This window comes from Triturus cristatus, chromosome 4_2 (assembly GCF_964204655.1).
Source record: "Triturus cristatus chromosome 4_2, aTriCri1.1, whole genome shotgun sequence".
Lineage (NCBI taxonomy): Eukaryota > Metazoa > Chordata > Amphibia > Caudata > Salamandridae > Triturus > Triturus cristatus.
Genome location: NC_140586.1, coordinates 507,192,061 through 507,204,555, shown reverse-complemented (window position 1 = coordinate 507,204,555; position 12,495 = coordinate 507,192,061).

Below are 12,495 nucleotides of genomic sequence, written 5' to 3'. Positions count from 1 at the left end.
TGCGCGTGTATGGCTCGTATCACTATTACAATGGTGCCGTAGGGGTACGTGTGATACGAACCGTACACACGCATTCATTGCGCGTGTACGGCTCGTATCACTATTACAATGGTACCGTAGGGGTATGTGTGATACAAACTGAACCCACTCATTCATTGCGCGTGTACGGCTCGTATCACACGTACCCCTACGGCACCATTGTAATAGTGATACGAGCCGTACACGCGCAATGAATGCGTGTGTACAGTTCGTATCACACGTACCCCTACGGCACCATTGCAATAGTGATACGAGTCATACACACGGCAGGAATGGAGTGCTATGAGTTACACAAGGATGTCCATCAAGTACTTGTCATTGCATACTTCATGTGAAGGCCCTAGGTGTGTCAGCCAGTGATATTGCACAGGTCATCTCAAATAGTTGCACAATTGATGTGTGATGACCTGTGTACACATGTCATGTGTGATGTGGCACTATGTGGCACACATCACCTTGACACTTTACACATGTGTGTCTGTAATCCGAATGTGCATGCACTGCAGCAGTGGGATGGCACAGTCATCACCACCCGCACCTGTCTCCTGATGCCAGGGACTGGGACACTCTATCAACTGACATGTCACGATCAGCGTGCCCCTATGTGACTATGTCATGTGTGTGTCATGTGTTCCCATGAGCTTGCTGTTCCCGTTCCGTCAACTGCATCTGCTGTTGCTGCATCCAACATGGGTCTGTGTGTAGATGGGCATGGCACACATGTACGCACACCATGCCACATGTGGATTCCCACAGCTGTAGGGTCTGTGTGCATCGGACATCATATTTACCCAGGCATACATGTTTGCGTCTTCTCAATGTCTGTGTTTTTTTGTTGTCACGTGTACCCCTTCATCGCAATGTGTTTGATATGCACATTTGTCATTCCATGTCACCTGTGCGTGTGTCTTGCAGTCAGCTGTCTGGATGAGATGACATCCTTACAGTGCAGCTATGTGGATGTGGGTCACTCCGGTGATATCTCTGGCTGTTCACTCATACTGGCCCCCAGCTCATTTCTGGGCATGTCATGTAGACTTGACAATCAACAGGTGTATCTGGCTTTTTGTAGGGGTGCCAGCAAGCTGGCATATGTGTCCTGGATGTATTGCACACACCAGACTCCATAGTTACATGATGTTTCGGTGCAGTTTAGCATGTGCTCTGTTCATTGACATTGATGTAGGCAGACTCTCAATCTTCATTATTCCAAACAATGTCCTGCAGGGCACCGCCTGTACCAAGAACAATGCCAGACTTGGCTGCCATGAGGGAACGTGCCTGCATCTGACGTTACAGATTCACTCGACAGTTGATTGCGGACTTGACGACCAAGCTGGCACCACACCCCCAAGAGGAAGGTGATGGCAGCCCTACATTTTATTGCCACAGGCACGTTTCAATTGACTATAGCTGATGTTGGTGGAATGTCACAGACAATGTTCAGCCGTGTCCTGCATGATGTTTTGGCAGCCATGTTGGAGCACCTTGATGAATTCATCAAATTTCCAACTCCTGAGGAGTTGACAGATTTCAAGGGTGATTTCTATGCCCTGGGAGGGATGCCCCATGTCATTGAGTCCATTGATGGGACACATGTGGCTTTGGTACCACGACAGGCCCAGGAGCAAGCCTATCGCAACCGCAAACATTACCACTCAATAAATGCCCTTGTGGTGTGTCTTGCTAACATGCTGATTTCCCATGTCTGTGCACGTTTTCCAGGATCAGCACACAATGCTTACATCATGAGGCGTAGCAGGGTGCCACAAATGATGCTGCGGCTGCACAACCAACGAGCATGTCTTGTTGGTGGGCATACTCTGTTTGTCCTCTGTGTTGCGGTATCTTTGGCTCTTACGGCATCTCCTGAACCACTTATTTACATGATGTTTCCATGTAGGGGACTCTGGATATCCCAACATGGCATGGCTCATGACACCTCTCCGCAACCCAACAACAGCTGCAAATCACTGGTACAACATTGCACACGGGCAGACCAGGCGAGTCATTGGGAGGACGTTTGTCCTCCTGAAGAGCAGATTCCGGTGCCTCGACAAGACCGGTGCGTACCTCCCTTATGCACCAGATAAGGTCTGCAAGATCTTCATTGTGTGCTGCATGCTGCACAACATGGCAGTTGATAAGGCAGTGCCACTCATCCTGGATCCGGATGAGCAGGAGCATCCACCCGTGGACGATCAAGGGCTTGCTGACGAGGCAAGTGATGTGGATGAGGATGAGGGGAATATCCGGAGTCAGCTCATACGCAACTTCTTCTCATAATGGTGAGTCACTGGGTATGAGTGTGCAAGCTTGTAGCATTGAGTGGCATGTGTTGAAATGTGTGTATCCAGCTGACTGAATGCAAAGTGACTTTGATGTGTGCACTGATGTGTCACTCGAGTTATGATGTCATGGCACACAGTTTTGCGCACAGACTTTCTTTGCTATTTGCATGTGTCCAACATTGTTCATGTTTCGTAACTGACCATGTGTGCAGCGAGAATTGTTTTTGGTGACTTCTTGTGTGTCTGTCATTCCCAGGTTTTTGCGCCTGTTGTCTGCTCGTGTCATCTTTGTCCCCCTGCTATTCCTCATGAGGATTGCAACGTGTGCTGAATCTGCGTTCCATGCACGGACATGTTGAAATGTCATTTTGGGTAAGCAAGGCTTTTTGGTGGTGGTACGGTTGGGAATGTGTGGGGGACTGCTTCTGTGCATGTAGTGGTACCATGCATACATGTCTTCTCACCATGGAGCATATGACATGTAGCATCACTCCCATGACCTGATAGTCACCCTGCTTGACAGTCATCTGTAGTGGAGTGTGGAGTCTGATGAAGGCATCAATGTGTGTAAACCTTGCCTCTGAAACATTGCGGATGCTACGGGTGGCCATAGTGTGGGACATCACAACAACAGGCTCTATGGGGAATTGCAGCCTCACCGTGTGCAGCAGGATGTGTTTGGCTCATCTGCCTTAACTTGTGTGCCAGTTCATTGGGATTTACAACATCTGTGTTGTGAAGGGGGGGTCCAGCGTATGTCCCACATGTCCTGTCAACTGACCTGTGTGTCTGTTCATATGGATGCATTTCCCTTTGTGGCAGTTTGGCATTCCACAGGCAGGCATGTGCACATTGGTTCACCATCAGTACAGGCAGACTCATTACATGACTGTTATTTTCTGCAAAGCAATGACACTGGCCATGGACATTGGCTCATGCAGCGTGGCATCAACACATACTTGATCCCTTTGTTTTAGTTGGTGTAATAAAGGTGTCCAGCACAATCCAAAGGGCCTCATCTCTGTCACTACAGATCTCTTGCCACTTTGCATGCGTCATCTAGGGTTAAAGTTTGTGCATATGAGTGTATGTGTACTTCGGCAACATGCATGCAGTTCTTCATGGCTAATAATCTCTATTGTGCATGAAGTCCCTGGTTGTGTATGTATTTGTGCAGGTTGCTCCCCACAATGGGCCATCAACGCCTGCTGACGGTGTGTCGCCTGTGCGCAGCTCGGCATTTTGTTGCCTGATCCTGTGGCCGTCATTTTTGGTGATTGTTCATCCATTTTCTCAGAGTTACCAATGAGTAACCTGACACTCCTTCCTTTACATACACCTGTTGCACTGTGCCTTTCTGACCTCCTTGTGTTTGTGTGCTAGTTTTTGCCTAGTTTCTCACCCCTTCCGCCTGCTGCTGCATCCCCTGCGGCAACGCCACACCGAGTGACCTGATTCTGCAACCCTCACGCCTCCAAGATGCTCATCCCTTCCTCCCTCCACCCATTGTTAATGCAGGCAGCAGCTTGTCAGTGCCACTGTTGTGCCAACGCCGTGCCAAAGGCAGGACCGTCAGCGCCTGCAACATGCACAGTGCAGGACCCTCTGTTCCTCGCATGACCCACATCACACAACAGGCTCATGCTGCAGCCACCCTCCAAGCAATGTCCACCAGACAAGCAACCGCCTGCTATCAGGCAACCCCTAAGCGCACACACGACACCTTCGCATGCTGAGTGTGCAACTCCAACTGCCTACACAGCGCTGCCCTGCCTACCAGACCCTGTCAGAACAACCAGGTCATGTGCCTCCTACTCCACACCCGCTCCCTCCACCAGCACGCTATTGGACTCTGTTACCTCCTCAACACAACAGCCCCACACATCAACTTCATGACAGTAACCTGGATGAAAGCATCCTCAGCACACAACTTCTTCATTGCTATCTCAGACGGATACAAGATCACCCGCAGGGACGGCACCAACAATCACGGATGGTGAATTGCTATTTATTCACTAGTCCACCCTCAAAATCACAAATCCGGTTTTGCACCAACCCCCTGGCAACCCTCAGAGTAACACTCATCTACAGATCTCCAGGCCTACATCCACAATTCCGCTAAGCCATCAACACGTCCATCTGCACGCACGCCCTCACCTTCTCAGGCTACATGTGGCAGGGGGCCAGTAACTTCTGGCTGGAGGAGAACCACACCAACATCCATCATTGGTCCATCAACATTTGCATCCACGTCTCCGACAAGCAACACACTGCCCCACAGTCCGCTACTGATCCCCCAAAAATGCTTGATGTAAGTCACCACAGACAAGCTGTGTGGGACACTGGAACCAACACCACCGCCACACTTTGCAACCTCACACACTGGATCAGCAACTGATCCAACAATCTTGCCACATGGACGGACTTTCCTGTGAAGCACAACAACAGTTAAGTCACCTGGGACAAGGCAGACCTACTGGACTCATACAGATCTAGCCGGACTCTTGTGCAAACCTTGCAACACAAAGAACCATCAGTTCCCTTACAGCCCTGGAAAACGCCACACACAGCCATCACCATATCATCAGCAAGGACAAGTGGAGATCCTTCGGATAGGGCCGAGACACCAAAACACACGACATCAAGGGGCTCATCAGCATTGTGAGTGAACTGACAGCGGCTCTCCATCCAAAAGACACCCCACACTTGCAAGGCAGAGCAAATCCCTTGCAACTTTCTTGCACTGCAAGCTCATGGACACACACGACAGCCTTGGCACACAAAGGCAGACAGCACTATTATCCGTGGGGCAAACCCCCACCAGGTTCAGGACTCCCATCAGCAGCAAAAACACCACCAGGGTCATGTACACCATCAACTCTGGCTCTCCATCAGGCTCCTTCCCACACAACATCTCAACCACATCATTACCCATCCTTGAAGCCCACGTCCAATACGTCATGAATGTCTCCTTTGAGTTTGCCACATTCCATGGGAGCTGGAGGCATGCAGAGACCCAGGCCCTTCTTCAAGAATGGACGGCAGTACCGCGGGATCTCCGGGAACATCACCCTGCTTCCCTACACAGAAAATGTCATTAAGGAGACACTCCACGAGCAAATGACAAACTTCCTCAACGCACACACCTCCATGCAACCGGCACCAGACCATCTTCCACAGTAATCACACCACTGCAACCGTCATCATTGCCACCATCAACGCCAATTTTGCCCTGCTCAAAAATGGTGAGACCACAACCCTTGACCTCTCAACGGCATTCTACACCATGTGCTACCACACTGTCAGCTCACACATCTCTAACACTGGTATCCAGAGGTGGGCCCAGGATTAAATCACCAAGTAGCTCACCAGCAAGGCCCAGGGAGTTGGCCTCCACCCTTCGGCATGTAGTACACTGGGGTCATCTGGCCCATGCCCCAAGGGTCATCTCTCAGCGTGACGATCTTCAATGTCTCTATGACCCCCCTCTCCACCATCACCTGCGCACACAACCTCATCATCATCTCGTATGCCATTGACACCCAGCTGCTCCTCACCCTCACCAAAGACCCAGCCATTGCCAGATCCAACCTTTAAGAAGGCATGAGGTCCGTTGACGAATGGCTGGGCATCAGCCACCTGAGGCTGGACTTGGCCACGACTGAGGTCATCATCTGAGGATTGTCCCCTTACGGCTGGGTCAACTCCTTGTGTGCCACCGGCCTGGGCACCGCACCAGCACCCAATGGCTACGCAGGCAAGCTGGTGTTCATCATGGACTCTTCGCTCACAATTACCATGGAACTCAACACCATTTGTACCTCATGCTGCAACACCCTCCGCATGCTGAAAAAGATCCACAGATAGATCCACTCAAAGGCAAGACAGACTGTCCCCCAGGTCCACAACACCAGCCGGGTCAACTACAGCACCGCCCTCTACGGAGAAAGAACAGCCAAACTCCAGGGGAACTTGTCCACATCCAGGGTGCATCCTCACACCTCATCTTCAACATCCCCCGCCCCAGCCACATCACCGTCCACCAGAGATAGCTACAATGGCTCACTGTCTGCTGCAGGATCACCTTCTGACTCTTCACCCACACTCAGGAGGCAGTCCACAAGCCCTGACCCAAAACCGACCTTTGACGTCTGTCATCAAACACCCCGTTGGCCCAACTCTGTGCAGCTAACCTTGCCCTGGCCACGATTCATCACATCCACAGTACAACTGCATGCAGGAGATAGTTCTCACACCTCGACAAACAGACCTTGAACTCCCTCCCCGGGGCCCTCAACATGATCCATGTCCTCTACGCCTTCATGTAAGTCTTCCAAATTGGTCTGTCTGAGCAGTATTGCAAGCCCCCCCTCAGCAGCTTGAGGCCATCACGTGTGAGTATTGGGCTCCATGTCTGTATCTGATGATACATTGTGACCCATGTGTGTCCTCGATCGGACTCAGATCCCAGTGTATGGATGGCTGGAGTTAGTTACACACTCAGGCATACTTTGACATATCCCCACACGTATGTTGTGGACTCATGCTAAATGACTGCAACATCAAATTTCAAATTTCTTTTTTTATTATACGTCTGGGGCATGATTTGTGGGGGGAAAAAGGTGCAATCCAGGGAACATAGAATCCAAAGTTCACAGGGGGAGATGGGATCCTTGGCATTTGAAGTCATCAGAGTCCAGACCACAGTTTGGCATCATTGGTCAGACTGTGAAAAGCAAGTCCATGTGGCAGAGAATGTCAGTCAATTAGGTGATGCTGTTGCACATGAAGGCCAGGTGCCAGGCCAGGTGACTTGGGAGATGTGGATGGCCTGCTGCCTATCAGGGTCTTTTCCGTGGATGACCTGCCTTCCTCGGGGGACCCTCATATGCAGGCCTTGACGATGCTTGGAACGCTCCATCGGACAAATCCTCCTCCTCCTCCTCCCTCCCTGTGGCTGGTGGTGGTCTTCGCCTGGTGGCACAGGGAGGGTTGCCCATGTTGTCGGCGATCCGACAGAGTGAATGGCTTATGTCCCTTTGTATCGCCAGTAGCTCAGCCAGTCTTGCCTCCATCTGTCCTTGGTGTTGTTGTTGACTGGCGTGTTGCTCTGCCTGCTGGTTCTTCATCTCTGTGAGGGTCACCACTACCTGGCTGATCTCCATGGTGTCACACCGGTATGCGTCCATGATGTTCTGTATGTGTGACATACCGGCCCCTTCAGCTGGCTGGTCAGGTTCTCGCCTCCGCCTGCCTCCACTCCCACCACCCCTGCCCACACGAGCCTGGGCTGCCGTTGTGGGCACATCGGGTCTACGGGACCCCTGAGGAATGGCAGTGGTGGTGTTGTCTGCCTCCTGGGTGCCCGGCGAACCTTGTCCCTCCTGGTCAGACTGGCTCAGTTGTTCAGTGCGGGCAGGGCTCTTCGGTGTCTCCTGGGATGTGGCAGGAATGGGGGTGGTGGTTGGCACAGATGTTCCTGAAGCAGGTGCTGCAGGGGCTTGGACACCAGAGGGTCCAGGTGGGTCGGGGTCATCCGCGGAGTGTTGAGAGGCGTCGCTGCCAGTGGGATCAGTTTCCTCCCGAGCCTGGGACTGTGATTCTTCACCCCCATTGTTGGAGGGAAATTCCTCATGTTGCCCTGTGTGTGAGAGACAGAGAATGTTAATGCTGTTTCATGCAACATCCATGTTTCATAGACATTCTAGTTGGCACTGTTCCTCCAGGTAGTTGTATGTGCCTAGCATTCTCCTCAATGTTCACTTGTGGATGGGTATGTTGCGGGGGACAGATTGATATGTGCTTTTTTGGCTATGTATTGGTCTTGTTGTGTTACATGTCCATTGTGAGAGTGGGTAAATCCATTGCATGTCCCGAGGGTGTGTGCTTGTGTGAGGGGTGTGTGTGACAAGGCCTGCAGGTGGGTGTAGTGTGATTTGGCAGTGGGGCTCCCAGGTGATGTAGCTGTCCCCCCATGGAGCATGCTGCCATGACAGTGAGTGTGAGTTCCTGTCCTAGATATCTGAGCTTGTTGTCTTGGTGTTTGTGTTTGCAGTGGTCACAGGAGGGCCTTGTGCTGCATACACCAGGGCCCAGTGTCAGCTGTGTTGTCAGTACTTTCCCAGTCCCTGTGCATTGAGCATGGTGCATGGGTATGTATCTGGGCCATATGGGCTGAGGGCAATTGTGTCTGATTTGGAGTTCAATAATGCGTTTTGTGACACCCACCCTCCCAGCATACCGGACATCCATTCTTGGGTTAGTCCTTCGTGTCGCATGGGACATAGCATGGCCTTGCTTTCTCAATGGGGCATGCACATGTTAGTGGCATTAGCATTGTTTTTGACTGTGGTTGTGGTCGGTGAGGGCTTGGGGGTAGTTGCATGCAGTTTGTGTAGTTGGGATGTGGATGCCATTTCCCCCATGTTCCCTAAGGTGTTTGTGTACTCACCAGGCTCTGGAACTCCTTGAAGTCCATGTACTCCCACCAGCGGAAGCAGGGCCATCACCTTCTCCTCCCAGGGATGGAAATGTACTGGTCTGCGGGGCAGCTCACCTCCAGTGATGTTGCTCTGGGCGTAGTCCTCATTCATTTTCCGCTTGACTGCCCTCCGCAGATCGTACCACCTGGCTTGGCATTCATTCCTGGTCCTTCTGATGGGTGCAACAGCATTCACACTATCGACGATCCTCTGCCACATGCATGATTTTTCGGCTATGCTGGTCTGTCTGACCAATGTTCCAAAGAGCTGTGGCTCGACTCTGATGACTTCATTGACAAGGATGTCCAGCTCCTCCCTTGTGAACTTTGGATTCTTGTCTGTGGGCATGGTGTGGGGTGAGGGTGTGGCTGGTTGTGGGTGTGTGGGTGTGAATGTGAAGGTGTGTGTGTGAATTTGAAGAGGGGGTATGTGTGAAGGAGTTTGTGTGAAGGTGTATATGTTAAGGTGGATGGGTGCAGTTGTTGTGTGCTCTGTAGCTGCAGTGAGTCTGTTGCAAAGGCTCATGGTTAGTGTGTGTGGGCCCTTTTTATTGGTCCATTTGTGGGTGGGCCTCAGTTTGATGGGTGTGTTATAAGGGGTGGTTGTGAGTTTGGCCCTCTGTTTGCCTGTTTGGATGTGGCCAGGTCAGTCATTTGGATGTTTTGTGCACTGTAGACGTGTTTTGTGGTGTTGTGCGAGTCAAATTGAACCCTCCTTGTGCTGTTTTACAGTGTCCGTGCTTCAGTCTGACTCGTTTCATTGTATTTGCTTCTGCTTCGATCATTCGTGACGTTCTCCGTGGTACGAGTCGTACTCCGACCCCTTCCAAGGGATGCGATTAGTACAGGGGTATGAGGTGTATGAGTCGTACAGGCCTCCCCCATGCGTTGTGTATGTACGGTGAGTACACCAACATCGCTTATTTCCGGTGCGTACATATGCGATGTTGGTATGCACCGTACATACGCGATATTGGTGTACAGTGCGTACAGGTACGGTGCTGGGGTACGGTGCGTACATACGCGATGTTGGTACGCAACGTACATACGTGATGTTGGGGTACGGTGCTGGGGTACGGTGCGTACAGGTACAGGGCTGGGGTACAGTGCGTATATATGCATGGGGGCATGTACGACTCGTACTCCGCAGAACTTTTCACGGGATACGAGTCGTACATAGTTCGTATCATAGCGGATAAAGTCATTCCCAGTGTACGGGACGTTTTACGTACGCTTCTTACATCGGAAAGCCGATCCGGATCGTACTTGAACGGTCGGGCTGTATTTTCCTGAAACTTACGTAAAAGTGTCCGGGTACATCTCGTACAACTTTTCCCGTTACGATTCGTACGGATCTGGCTGATCCGTATGTACTTTTTCCTGCACGAATCGTACTTCATGGGTCGGACGTGACTTGTACGATTCATACGGGAAAAAATACGGATACGATTCGTACGGGGAAAAAAATTTACGGATCAGAATCGGCCCCTAAAATTAATACAACACTAGTAAACATTTTAGATTACATAGAAATAAAATATAATATTCCCACTCCAATAACTTCAACAGTAGGGAAAGTGTTGGATTGCGGAGTGGTAACATTTTATAATGCCACTCCACTGAGTATAACAGTAGGGAAAGTGTTGGATTGTGGAGGGAAAGATGTAATATTCATACTCCAGTCAGTGGAACAGTAGGAAAAATGTTGGATTTTGGAGGGGTAAAATATACTATTCCCACTCCAGTCAGTGTAACAGTGGGGAAAGTGTTGAATTTTGGAGGGGTAAAATTTACTATTCTCACCTCAGTGAGTGCAACAGTAGGGAAAGTGTTAGATTGCGGAGAGGTAAAATCAACTATTCCCACCCCAATGAGTGCAACAGAAGGAAAGTGTTGCATTGTAGTGGAGTAAAATGTAATATTCTCACTCCAGTCAGTGCAACAGTAGAGAAAGTGTTGGATTGTGGCAGGGCAAGATTCACTATTCCCACTCCAGTCAGTGAAACAGTGTTGGATTGCGGAAGGGAAAAAATGTATATACCCACTGCAGTCAGTACTACATTAGAAACAAATTCTCTACAAAGCAAGAAAATAATTACAAAAACAAAATTACAAATTAAAATATAAATTTCACAAAATCAAATATATTTCATACAATCATTTTTGAAAAATAAATACATATTAATTATTGTAAATACATATCATAAATAATTACAAACATTATTAAAAATGAAATCCAAAAATAATTGTCATATAAAAAAATATTTGTATTTAAAAAGGATTTATAAAAAAAATTATGACGTACATTTTATTTTAGTTACCTTCCACCATATAGCCCTACACAACTTACAACCAACACCTAAAAATTAACTTTAAAAAGCTAATTATTTACACTATTAATATAAATATTTATCAAGAAACTAATTATCAATAACTAGAATCTAATTATTAATTAGCTGAATTCATTTAACTATACACAATATACCCGAAAATATACAACACGCTCCTAAAGTTGAATAAAAAATGCATTACACAATTGACATAATGAATTATAAATGAAATATTCATTATTAAAGCAATATAAAAATATTATTTAAATTTGCTTCTCATCCTGTACCCCTATAATCAACAGAACCCACACTTACAATCAAAAAGCAAATACTTACATAACATAATTATTTATCAATTAAATATTTAGTGTTAATTTACAATTAATTAAAAATTTATAAAAATAAAAATACTTCCCAACCTGTACCCCTATAAACCCCACAACCCACATAAACAATTTAAATAAATAAAAAATATTTACACTATTAACATATTTAATTATCAATTACATATTTAATATTAATTAACAATTAATTAAAATTAAATTACTTCCCTCCCAGTACCCCTATACACCCACAACCTGCTACGGTACTTTAATTTAATTTAATGACCACTACACATTTTACAAATACATTAAAAACATAAACAATAATCATACAGAAAATTACATCATATACCTTTAAAATATATACAAAAATACATTACAATAATTAAAAATCAATATTATAAACAACATATATTGTTGAAATCGATAGTATCAACCTTGATATTTTGAGAAATCTATATTACTTACCTTAAAATTGAGATTCTTGACAGCAATATTATCGCTGACGATATTTCCATGCCATGATATTTTGGACTCGATATTTGTGCAAGTCAATATTTACAACTCAATATTTTGTCTCATCACCAATCCTTCATATGTTATTGGAGAGGAGCATGTAGGCTGTTCATCTCACTGCTATATCTGATTGATGTAAATATTTAACATTTCAAAATGTGATGCTCTGATGCTGCCTTATTTCACAAACAGTAAATTGCACAGTCAATCTCCAAGCACCATGGAAATGCACTGCATTATAGGATTGGAGCATTGAAGAAACCCTTACAAACAGCCTACGAAATAGTGGTTGAAGTCATAGAAATTGTTTATTGAGTATTTACTTTATGGGCAGTATGGGACTAAAACCCACATGCACCAATCACGAATCGAACTGATTTGATTCCCTCATGAAAGGGTACTCCTTGTATATCATAATCATCAGTCAGTGCCTTATTTCTGAAAGAATAAGTGGCTGTGCCCAAAGCTTTTTCCGACCGCCACCCATCCGACTGCCATCCTAATGTGGCAGGCGG